Source organism: Diabrotica virgifera, chromosome 2 (assembly GCF_917563875.1).
Source record: "Diabrotica virgifera virgifera chromosome 2, PGI_DIABVI_V3a".
Taxonomy (NCBI): Eukaryota; Metazoa; Arthropoda; class Insecta; order Coleoptera; family Chrysomelidae; genus Diabrotica; species Diabrotica virgifera.
In genome coordinates this window covers 106,890,648-106,903,944 of record NC_065444.1, presented here as the reverse complement: position 1 = coordinate 106,903,944, position 13,297 = coordinate 106,890,648, and the positions used below count along the sequence as shown (strand labels likewise).

Below are 13,297 nucleotides of genomic sequence, written 5' to 3'. Positions count from 1 at the left end.
TTGTGTTGTAAGAGGTGACAGGCAACTAATAGCAGATAAGATTTCAAAGCGAATCTGTCTGATGTCAGGACGACAATTGTCAATGAACTTATAGTTCTATGAAATGTTGGTTACACTAGCCAATAAAATTTAAAGTTGTTTATTGTGCAAGCAATGATAACAGCTAACATCAGTGTGTTGGAATTATAAAAATACAAGAGTTAGTGAGAATAAATTACCTGAGATGTAAAGAAAGAGGGTGAATGTGAATACCCATAATCATCAATGAGGTGTACTTGAATTGATGAAGCAAAGATAGGCAAACCAAAATACAAGTAAGTTGTTGCGGTTGTGTTGAAAACAGATAATTATTATTTGTGACCCAACACAAATGATGGCTGATAAAACTGGCTGAAATAAAGGTGAGATAATAAATAGGGGTTGTGATATCAAATACTAAGATATGTTGTAAATGAAAAACTTGTTTATAAGTTAATATGATATAAATTAGAAGGTAAAAACAGAATTAAAGAAGAAAAACGGGTGGATAGATAAATGAGATTGTTGAATAAAAAATAAATTTGATATCATAATTAAAATTAATGATAAATACTGAGAGACTGTGAACTCCAGAGACCCGGCAACCAAACACACCAGATGATGAGAGCAAAGGTAGGTTGAATAGAATAACTTGATGTGTGAAACTGGATTGAATTATTGTAAAGTAATGTTGGATGAATGAGTTGAGATTATGAAATGGTTATGATTTCTTCAATTCTTCAAATTTTCTCCCAAATAATTCTTTTTTTAACGACCATGACACCCATTTGTCACAACTCTTACACACCTATATTTAGTCAATATCTCTCATCATTCTCTTCACATCATCTTTTCAACCTGTTCTTCGTTTAGTGTCCAATCATAACCATTTCATAATCTCAACTCATTCATCCAACATTACTTTACAATAATTCAATCAAGTTTCACACATCAAGTTATTCTATTCAACCCACCTTTGCTCTCATCATCTGGTGTGTTTGGTTGCCGGGTCTCTGGAGTTCACAGTCTCTCAATATTTATCATTAATTTTTATTCTGATATCAAATTTATTTTTTATTCAACAACCTCATTTATCTATCCACCCGTTTTTCTTCTTTTATTCTGTTTTTACCTTCTAATTTAATTAAATAAACACAATTTAATAATTTTTATTACCACACACGCAACAATTTTACTCAACACTTTTCTTCATATGACCTCACTTTAGACATAGCTTAGATACTTTTATTCAATTTCATTCATTTTCCTTGCCCTAGATGTTATTGAACATAAAAGGACAGAATAAAGAAATTTGGACTAAGCTTTTAAAACAACCTTTTCAGTCTCTAAAATGTGTGTTGATGAATCCATCTATATCATATTAACTTATAAACAAGTTTTTCACTTACAACATATCTTAGTATTTGATATCATAACCCCTATTTATTATCTCACCTTTATTTCAGCCAGTTTTATCAGCCATCATTTGTGTTGGATCACAAATAATAATTATCTATTTTCAACACAACCGCAACAACTTACTTGTATTTTGGTTTGCCTATCTTTGCTTCATTAATTCAAGTACACCTCATTGATAATTATGGGTATTCACATTCACCCTCTTTCTTTACACCTTAGGTAATTTATTCTCACTAACTCTTGTATTTTTATAATTCCAACACACTGATGTTAGCTGTTATCACTGCTTGCACAATTAACAACTTTAAATTTTATTGGCTAGTGTAACCAACATATCATTGAACTATAAGTTCATTGACAATTGTCGTCCTGACATCAGACAGATTCGCTTTGAAATCTCATCTGCTATTAGTTGCCTGTCACCTCTTATAACACAATGACCTAATTAATTAAACCACTTACCACCTGTGGGAGTCATATGTTGCCCTAAAGCCACATCCATAGGAATTTTATCCATCCTTTGGATTTTAGGATGTTTATATTTATATAAGACTTTTAGTCTATTTGTAAAAGGTTTTAACCTATGTATTTTTGGGAGGCTCACCATGTGCTTGTAAGTATAACCATACTTTGCGTTTACCTTGGTCATCATTTTAACTTTAACATTTGGTTTAATTAATACGGTTATACTTATTTTAGGTAACACTGATGATGCTCTTGTTACAGAGCGAAAACGTTTTGTTTATATGTTTGTAGCCTTATAGGGGCTTTTTAAACTAATATACCTTTTACCAGGACAAAATTTTTTTATTAAATTTTACTTATTTTCAACCGTTGCATGTATACAACATTGTATGTAATATGCGTAAATATATGTGCGGAAAAATATTCTGATTCAATTTTTTTTCACCATCTTGCTTGAAAAGGTTCCCTATAAACAAATTTACATGTAGCCAGGGTCAAAAATGGGTCAAAATTTTTTTTATCCTTTTAAACTTAAAATGTTTTCCGATTGCAACGCGCAACGGTTGAAAATAGTGTCGCGCCCTCTTGATTAGCAATTAAAAAACAAAGGGGTTTTCGATATTGTATTGCAAAAAGCTCTTCTGGATTTCATCAATCGATGTTCATAGAATATCTACGTACCTTGGTAACATTGGAATTTTCGGTTTTTCACATTGTTTTTGAGGGTTAAAATGGCCAATTTTGCAATTTTTAAATTATCAATCGCTTATATCTCGAAAACTATCACATTTAGAGAAAATGTCACTTAAGGTCTTGTCTATTTGGAAAGATCCAAAAAATCTAAAAAAAATTGTCCGATGCAAAATATTAGTTTTAGGAAAAAACAAAAAAACTTTTAAAAAAATTTTTGACTGCTTTTTGATGCTGGCAACTTGCAAAGTTAAAAGGGAACCTTTTCAAACAAGATGGTGAAAAAAGATTGAATCAGAATATTTTTCCGCACATATATTTACGCATATTACATTTACATACATTCATCAATCGATGTTTAAATATCTACCTATAGTCCAGGAACCGAAGCTTTTCACCTCGCAATTTTTACAGAATGGATGGATTTGCTTGAAAATTTAAGGATAAGTAGTGGATAGTCCAAGTATCAAAATCTATATGATGCTGAGAGGCGCTTTTACCATGGGGGTGGTTGCCACCCTATCTCGGGGGTGGAAATTTTTATTATATTTTGACCCCAAAAGTTAATAAAAACTTTCATTTTAAGCAAAAAATGTTCTATACATTTTTTTGATAAAATTAATAGTTTTCGATATATTCGCTATCGAAAGTGTTAGTTTTATATCAAAAAAATCAATGTTTTTCGATATTATACTCATTTACAATTCACTAAATTTTTGCCGTAGAATTTTTTTTTAAACCGAGTGCTTGGAAATTGAATAACCCACAATTTAATATTTAAACATTTTTTCGTATCTCTGATGCTAATCTTTCTATTTTGAAGAAAATGGCATTGTTTGCCAAACTACAAAAAGTTGCTATTCGCTTTTAACTCCATTTAAAAAAAAAACTAATTCTAAGCCAGTGAAACTTCTGGAATATCTTAATAATACATAAATAAAGAAGAATGAATAAGGCCAATGAGTAAAAACACCGCTAACCTACATTATTATGGTTCCAATTGGATTTCTCCTTTTTTTTTTAAGTATATTGATTTTTTAACCGTAACTTTTTTATTTTTTATCCTGGAAAGTTTGTTAAAAAAACAATTTTGTAGGATTTTATAAGGTATATAAGGCTATTAATATTAAATCCTTTTAAAATCCTCAGTCGCAAAAAGACGTGACTTTGAAATGGTTGGTAGAGCCTTTTTGCATGTTATTACACGTTTTAATTGTCAACCGCTTAATCAATTTTTGCCGTAGAAAAAATTTTTGCAAACCGAGTTCTTGGGAATTAGATAAGCTACAATTTTATGTATAATAGATAAATAAAGAAGTCCAAATAAAGTCAATGACTAATTTTAATTAGGGTGGTGAGTAGGGGGACGGTTCCGATCACTTTTTCGCTGAAAAAAATAGGGAGTGACATTCTTTTTATTATAATTCACATAATGTTTGAGCTAGAGACTATTTTTTATTTCTAGAGATAGATATTTTAAATACTTTAAATTAGTTTGAACAAGTTATCCCGTCTTTTGACTTTGAAACTAAAATATTTAGCATTTGACAAAGAAGAGCTAACATATAATAAAGTATAGCTCGATTACTATTGGTCTTAAAGAAAATTAAAAAACAGTTTTGTTTACTTTTTTAAAAGGTACATTTTTGTTGATTAAAGTTGTTTTGATGAAACGAAAACTTTTTGTGTTATTAGCAGAAAACTGATTAAAAACATTGATTTTTTCGATATAAATCTAACACTTTTGATAGCGAATAAATCGAAAACTATTAATTTTACCAAAAAAATGTATAGAGTATTTTTTGCTTAGAATGAATGTGTTTATCAACTTTTGTGGTCAAAATATAATAAAAAATTTCCACTCCCGAGATGGGGTGGCAACCACCCCCATGGTAAAAGCGCCTTTCGGCCTCATATAGATTTTGATCCTTGGACTATTCACTACTTATTCTCAAATTTTCAAATAAATCGATCCATTCTGTAAAAATTGCGAGGTTTTGTACTATTTTAAGTTTCATTACTTGGACTACTTCCTGGACCTTGGCAACATTGAAATTTTCAGTTTTTCACATAGTTTTTGAGGGTTAAAAATGGCCGATTTTTAATCGCTTATTATGTAAAAAACTATCAACTTTAGATAAAAATCACTACAGACCTTTTCTGTTTGGAATGATCCAAAAAACCTAAAAAAACTTTAGTTAGATGTAAAAAAATATTTTAAGAAAAAAAAACAAAAAAAACGTTTATAAAATGTTTGACCCCCTTTTGGACCTGGCAACATGCAAATTTGTTAAAAGGGGTCCTTTTTGAGTAAGACTGTGCAAAAAATCCGAATCAGTGGATACGCAGTGGCTTTCTGGACTAACAAGCATTCTAGTGAACGCTCAATTTGAGGAAGGGGCTTATTATCGGCCACGTCAAGATCGGTGAGCTGTATGTTATATTATAGAATAAATCAATTTTTATTTTAAGAAAAATGGAATTATCAAACAAATGAAATATGAGAATGTGGAAAAATCCCCTTACGAATAACTCACACATCCACTATTTCGGGATATTTTAATAATAATTTTAATAATATTTTCCCAGCCCGAAATAGTGGATGTGTGAGTTATTCGTAAAGGGATTTTTCCACATTCTCTATTTCATTTGTTTGATTTTGTTACGATTGGTCGGTAAACCAACTTTGGATCTTTTGATCACTGAGTGTGTTCTAAGATTTACATCTTTTGTTTTTTTTTTATGAAATTATCACTTGTAATTACGCAAGAGTTCTAAAATTACCGATTTGTATTCCGAGTAACAATTTGGCAGTCTTAATTTTCCGACCCGAAGAAAGAAATTATGTTAAATTGTCACGAGGGCAAAACAAAGACCTCGAGTGTAATTCGGTAATATTATCAAATCCCAGGTGTTTGAAATGCCCTGCATCTACAAACTCTGAATTCCATATTTGAGTTTTCCTTTTATTGGTGTTTTCCCTTGTCTTAATATTTTGTCTTTTCTTAATTTAACACATTGGCTGCCATAATGTTAAAAACATGTGGGTCACTACGGCCACGAGTCTCCCGTTTCTATGCTTTTGAGACAACGATGGTGTGTCAGGCGGCTGTTATCAACAACAACATGAGACACAATATTTGTGTCTCACGGCAGCCAACGTGTTAATCTGAGTCCCATTGTTGTGGATAAGGCATCTCCTTGTTTCACTCCTTTATTTATAGTGAGTTCATCTGTCTCACCTCTTTGACAATCGGTCATCGGTGTCCCGTCTTTATGCTAATTTTGGTAGTTCTCATTGTCATATTTATTAATTTTCTGAGATTATGTGGGATTATTAATTTTTTCAGGGCTATCATTAATTGTTTTAATGTCCGACTGGACTGGTATATTATTTGACAAATGATGACAATATTTCGAAGTAGTCAGTTAAGTATGATATAATGCCATTATATTTAAATAATATGACATTATATTTATTTATTTAATAATAATATGACATTATATTTAAATAACTAGTTAAATACTGCCAAGTTGACAAATAACAACCTTAGTAAAACTATGGTTACCACAATTACGTTACGACTATTGCTGGTAAATGTACTTATTTGAACACTAATTAATTCAAAATTCATTCAAATTTTTTGCATATAAAGAATATCTACTTTAGTCGGACATTAAACGTTGAAGGCACCACGGGTGTTATAGATAATAACGCATTCGGTCAACGTATATCCCTCGGGCCAAAGGCCCTCGGTATATACACCATTGACGTCAAGCGTTATTATCGTTATAATACTCTTGGTACCTTAATAACTATCTCTTAATCGAATCAAATGCCTGTTTGAAGTCGATGAATAGCATTTCTAATTCTAGTTTGTATTCATTTGATTTTTCCATTATTTGTTTTATTGTGTGTATAGCATCTATTTTCGATCTTCCTTCTGTGAATCGACATTGGTACTGTCCCACTCTCTTCTTGGTGATCTTGGACAATCTTCATCTTGTTATTGAAGTCAATATTTTATAAGTTGTGCTTAGCAATGTTATTCCTCTATAATTTCACAAATTTGTTGATCTCCCTTTTTACGTACTATTATTACCTGCCCTATATCCCAGTCCGCTGGCATATTCTCTTCTTTCCATATATTTTTCAATAGTGACAATAATTTTTCTCTCAGCTCCCTTTCTCCCTATTTTATAAGCTCCATGTCTGTAGGTATTACTTCCTCGAGTTCATCCATTATTGACTCTTTTGAGATGTGTACTTCTCAATGTGTACTTCTCTCGAGTTGCCTCAATGTGCACTTCTTTGTCGACCGTTTCTTCTTCCTCATGCATTTCTTCTCCACTGTATTCCTCCTCCCAAGAGTTCTCTGTAGGGATCTGCCCATACCTGCTTATATTCATTGTCCTCTATTATGACTATTTGTAAATATATAATAACGTCTATTTTCCATGAAAGTAGGTATACAATTAATAATAATACAATACTATACTTACATCACAATACAATAATTAATTTAATATTACATTTATTTAATTGTTCTATACTTTGTTCAAGGTAAATAAACAATAGTGCCCATTAAAACAATGAAGTTGAGCATGGGCCAAATTTTTTTTTTACATTGTTCATTTATATTGAGCTTACATTAAATTTTTATTTAAGCGATTAAACAATTTTACATAATCTAACAATTATATTAAGTTAAAGAATTTTTTTAAGCAATTTTTATTAATTTAGCAATTCTATTAAAAAAATTGACATAAAAAAGAATTTCTACAAGGGAGAGATATTTCGTGCCTATAACAATTGATGCATATATTTAATCTGAGACTACCAACTTTATTAATTGGTTTCAAAAAGGTGGCTGAACATTTGCCTGTGATTTTGTTTCAAATACCTACTAAACAATTTCTTAATCATTTTCAGGGAATTTATAGTGATTAGGTATGTTTTATAAATTTTAGGGATCAAATTGTAGATTCTTCCTTGTAAATACTCAAAGTTTCGTTTCACAACTGTTTTCTTTGCAATATTTAATCTAACACAGGACTGTGCTCTTGTTCTTGTATTATAGGTATGCTCTAATGGTGTGAGTAAATGTTTATTTTTGTATAGATTGGCAATTATGGTAAGAATATATAATTGTCTTGTATCTAACGTTTGAGATTCGCTATATAGATCATTACTAGAGTATCTCGAAGGTCTATTGTAAATAAATTTTAATATTTTTCTCTGGATAATGTCTAATTGGTTTAGGTGTGTATTTACAACTCCACCCCAACTAAGGATTCCATAACGTAGACGCGATTCTACCAAAGAATAGTAAATAACTTTTAGATGATGGATATCCAGTATGTTACGTAAATATCGAAATTTGTACAACAGACATCTCAATGTTTTACACGTTTGGTTTATGTGTATATACCATCGTAGATATGAGTCGATGTGAACTCCAAGGTATTTTGTATTACTTACTGCATTAATATTCAGATTTTTTTTGTATGTTTATAAATTTATAATCTGGTAGACCTCTCTTATAGCTTGTAAATGGAACATAAACCGTCTTATCCATATTTACTGTAAGAAGTTTGTGGTTAAATATATCAATAATTCTTCCTAAGTCATGTTCCATTTTTCCCTTTAGTTCCATCCACGTATCTGCAGAGTACAAAATTGCTGTATCATCTGCAAAACTTAATATATCACCTTCAGTACGGCAAGTAAGAATATTATTTATATACATTATAAATAATATGGGTCCTACTACAGTTCCTTGTGGTATACCAAAACTTATGTTTCTTGCACTACTCAATTTACCTTCTAGCCGCACTCTTTGATATCGATTTTCTAAGTAGCTTTCCATTAAGTTAAAGGTGTTTCCTCTTATACCCATGTCTGCCAATGTTTCTAATAGTTGTGAGTGACTAACCGTATCAAACGCCTTTGCTAGGTCTAGGAATACACAGGCTGTTGGTGTACTGCTGTTGACTAGGTTGTAAATTTTGTTTGATAGATACGATATTGCATTCTCCGCGGATACTCCCTCCCTAAAATCATATTGTTTGTTTGATATTAAATTATATTTTTCTAAGTATATTACTAGTTGATATTTTATAGTCTTTTCCAATATCTTGCAAAGTGAAGTGATTAGTGAGATTGGTCTGTAATTTCTTGTTAACTTTTTATCGCCTTTCTTATAAACGGGAATCACCACTGTTTGCTTAAGTTGGTCGGGCCATTTTCCGGTAGAAAATACATTATTTATTAAATGGGTAATGGGACCAGTTATTACTTGTGATAGTTCTTTAAGTACTTCAGGTTTAATACCATCTATTCCTGGTGCCTTGTTCGATTTTAAGGAGGCTATAATCTGGGCAACGTAATTTTCATTCGCAGGTGATAAAAAAAAGGAGTTTATTGCAACGTTTCTCTTTGGTGGTTGAGAAGAGGGTTTTATTATTTTCTGAGCATATGTTTCTCCAACTTTTGAAAAATATTCATTGAATTTCTCAGCAATATCATTTGGATCGGTAATAGTATGGTTTTTTGCAGTAAGTAATTCTTTGATACCTTGAGTATGAACATTTGCACTATTAAAGTTATTCACTATTTTCCACATATTTTTTGAAGACGTGTTATTTTTCATAATTTGTTCTTTAAAGTAATTTTTCTTTGTCTAATATAGGGTGTTTCATTAAGAATGTTCAATCTCTGAGTTGTAGATTCTAGAACTTAAAACATTAAGAATTAGCCAAAATCATTTAAATAAAATATGGCTCACTACTGAGTTTTATTTAAAAATTTAAAAACTATTTTTGCTCAGTATTAACTATTCGACGTATCCTTTTCATACTTGGCAAAAAGAAATTATGTTAAATAAACGTTTCTGGCTATTACCAATCATTAGGTTTCGAGATATTTGAAGTTTAAAATTTAAGCGGCACAATACATTAATCAAAATATCTGTGCCGTGTTACATGTTTAACTTCAAATATCTCGAAAACTAATGACTTTATCGTTACGAGTGAAGAGTATGTCATTTACATAGAGAGTATTGGAGAATCGAAAAATCGCACTAAAGTGGCAATTCCGTCAATGGCGTAGAATTTGGGAAGGGTCAACCATTCACTGTCCCCTGTCGTACGCCTGTGGTAATAGCCAGAAACGTTTATTTAACATAATTTCATAAGGTGTATAGTACCTACACTTTCTGTCAAGTATTAAGCCAAAACATCGGAAACCTTGGGTTACGAAAGGTATTCGCATATCAGCTAAGAATATGCGTTCACTACTATACATCAAGAAATTTACTACCAGTGTTGCTGTCACTGAATATATCATGAAGTACAGGACAACATATCTAAAACTTGTCAGGTCAGCTAAAAAAGCCTATTATCAAAATCGTCTGGGAAGCTCTAAAAGTGTTGCAAAAGAAACTTGGTCTATAATAAACGATCTTCGAAATAAAACTCACACAGCTCAATCATTTTCCCTTCCAAATCCTGAAAGTCTAAACGACTACTTCGTTAATGTGAGTAAAAATATAACATCAACAATTTTGCCGCAACAAGATCCCATTTCCTATCTTCCTAATTCAAGACAGGTCTCGAATTCATTCTTTTTACGACCAGTCGATAACTCTGAACTGATCCAAACAATCAATAGTATCAAAAGCAAATCATCCTGTAGTACTGATGGACTATCTATAAAAATTTTCTCTAATCTCACAGAAAATGTGTTGGAAATCCTCCTCTCACTAATTAATGATTCCTTCGAAAAAGGTAAATTTCCAGAGTGCCTAAAGACAGCCATTATTATTCCTCTTCATAAGGGTGGCGAAAAATCTGATGCCTGCAACTATAGACCTATTGCCTTACTACCGGTACTCTCCAAAATTATTGAGAGACTCATTAAAACTCGACTTATGTCCTTTATCGTTGATAACAACATTTTATCACAAAATCAGTTCGGCTTTTTAACAAATAAATGTACCACTGATGCCATGTTTTCTGTACTACACGAGGTTTACCAAGCACTGAACAATAATCTTTATACTGCCACTGTTTTCTGCGACTATGCCAAAGCTTTTGATTGTGTAAATCACGACATCTTGATTACAAAACTAAATTTCTATGGAATTCGAGGTATTTCTTTGAATTGGTTCCAATCCTACTTGAATAATCGGAAACAACTAGTTAGAGCAAATGATACTGATTCTAGTCTCAAAAACATCGTATGTGGAGTACCACAAGGTTCAGTATTGGGTCCTATACTGTTCCTTATCTTTATAAATGACATCACTAATTTAAAAATCAATGGGAAAATTTTTCTTTTTGCTGATGATACCAGTATCACTTGGAGCAACTCAACTATTGCATCTCTTCATGAAACTATAACTTCGGATCTACTGACGATAAAGACCTGGTCTGACTCTAATTTACTCTCTTTTAACGTAAATAAAACAGTAGCATTATCCTATAAAGGAGCTCTTCAACCTTTGCCTCTTAATAACAGCCAGATCAGTACCGTTGATTCTGTAAAATTTCTTGGTATTTTTTTAGACAGCAACCTCAAATGGTCCCTTCATATCGATTCGTTAAGTAAGAAACTCGCCTCAGCTTGCTATGCAATACGATCTGTTTCAAGGGAACTCAATTTAGCATCTTCTAAAATAACATATTTTTCGTTGTTCGAGTCTCATCTTCGATATGGTCTTCCTTTTTGGGGTTCTAGTACAGCTGCTCAATTTGATGTCATTTTTAGATTGCAAAAAAGAGCAATAAGATATTTGTTTGAACTCAGAAGATCTACACATTGCAGAAGTTACTTCAGAGATCACGAAATTTTAACACTTCCATCTTTATATATTCTAGAAACGGTTTGTTTAATTCGTAAACACCTTCATGTCTTTCCATCAAGGCCCAATCATCTTTACTCCACCAGAAATTCAATCTTTGATATTTATTTACCGATTCCATCCACTGAGTTAGTAAAGAAATCTATATTATATTCCGCAAAGAAACTGTACAATCATCTTCCGTTACAACTTAAATCTGCAACATCTTTCCCTAAGTTCCGTAAAATGACAAAAGCCTATCTATCCAAAAGACCATATTATTCAATAGAAGAATTTCTTAATGAATAACTAAGAAAATTGGGTTCCATACGCAGTAGCATAAACTTGTCAGTTCCTTATGTTGTACCTATTTTATTTTATTTGTTGTATGTTCAATTTGCAATTTATATATATTTTGCAATAAATTGTTTTTGTCTTGGCTTTTATATCTTATACTGTACATTATTGACGATTTATCTAATTTTAGTAAATTGTAGTTGTTATTTGTTATTTATATTATGTTTTTCTTATGACTGTATGTAAGCTTTGTCCATAAAATTGTAAAAATTTTCAGTGACAATAAAGCATATTTCTATTCTATTCTATTCTAAAAGCATACGTCGAATAGTTATAAAATACTGATAGTCCAGAAATCCACTGCGCATCCGCTACGAAAAATATTCTAATTCGAATTTTTTGCACAATCTTACTCAAAAAGGACCCCTTTTAACAAATTTGCATGTTGCCAGGACCAAAAGTTGGTCAATAATTTTTTAAACTTTTTTTTTGTTTTTTCCTAAAATTTTTTTTTGCATGGAACAAAATTTTTTTAGGTTTTTTGGATCATTCCAAACAGAAAAGGTCTATAGTGACTTTTCTCTAAAGTTGATAGTTTTTGACATATAAGCGATTAAAAATTGAAAAATTGCAAAATCGGCCATTTTTAACCCTCAAAAACTATGTGAACTATGTGAAACTAACTGAAAATTTGAATGTTGCCAAGGTAGGTAGATATTCTTTAAACATCGATTGATGAAATCCCGAAGAGTTTTTGCAATACAATATTCAAAACTCTTTTGTTTTTTAATTGCTAATCAAGCGTGCGCGACACTATTTTCCACCGAAAAATCCCGAAACAGGTCGATTTTTATTTTTAAGTTATGATATTGTGACATATATAGTATACTAGTGACGTCATCCATCTGGGCGTGATGACGTAATCGATGATTTTTTTAAATGAGAATAGGGGTCGTGTGCTAGCTCATTTGAAAGGTTCTTCAATTCTCTATTCAGTAATATAAACATTTACATAATTATTTATACAGGGTGTCCAATAATTTAATTTTGTTGTCAATTTGCCAAATGATTTAATTTAATAAAAAATTTTTGGACACCCTGTATAAATAATTATGTACATGTTTATATTACTGAATAGAGAATTAAAAAACCTTTCAAATGAGCCAGCACACGACCCGTATTCTCATTTAAAAAAATCATCGATTACGTCATCACGCCCAGATGGATGACGTCACTAGTATACTATATATGCCACAATATCATAACTTAACAATAAAAACCGACCTGTTTTGGGATTTTTCCTTAAAGTCACCGGTTTACGAAATAACGAATTTATTCCTTTCATTTGCACCATACACCATACTGTATACACATGCAACGGTGGAAAATAGTGTCGCGCACGCTTGATTGGCAATTAAAAACAAAGCGGTTTTTGATATTGTATCGCAAAAAACTCTTCGGGATTTCATCAATCGATATTTAAAGAATATCTACCTACCTTGGCAACATTCAAATTTTCAGTTTTTCACATAGTTTTTGAGGGTTAAAAATGGCCGATTTCGCAA

General features: G+C 31.4%; 1 protein-coding gene across 4 annotated transcripts in view; it reads right to left on the bottom strand.

Moving 5' to 3' along the window:
* LOC114334622 (inositol polyphosphate-5-phosphatase A) overlaps window positions 1-13,297 on the bottom strand; it is a 176,266-nt gene that overhangs the window by 65,257 nt on the left and 97,712 nt on the right. The gene's annotated exons all lie outside the window — the stretch shown is intronic.